Here is a 353-nt window from a genome sequence, read left to right on the forward strand (position 1 = left end):
CAATCATTAGTCCCTGATAGGTTAGAGGGCAAGGATGGTTTAAGCATCCCCAATCTTGAAGAAGGGAAACAGGAGAAATCTAATACCTCTTTTCCTCAGGGGGGTGGTTGGAGTGGGGAAAAGAGATGGTTAACGCTTCGCAAACTCTGTTTTTTCCTAGTGAGAAACTCTTGCTTCTACTTTGCATTGGGAGAGTGTAGGGAAGGACAAATCAGTAGGGCTAGTTCTGTGAAACAGCAGTTCCTAGTAGGCTCCCCAAGTAAGTGGCTGGCCTCAATATTGGCGATTCTCTAAACGGAATGTAGGGAACTTAGTCGTCTATCCTCAGTTATGGCCTGAGATACCATTTCCTA

Source organism: Pteropus vampyrus, unplaced genomic scaffold, assembly GCF_000151845.1.
Source record: "Pteropus vampyrus isolate Shadow unplaced genomic scaffold, Pvam_2.0 Scaffold107, whole genome shotgun sequence".
Classification (NCBI taxonomy): domain Eukaryota; kingdom Metazoa; phylum Chordata; class Mammalia; order Chiroptera; family Pteropodidae; genus Pteropus; species Pteropus vampyrus.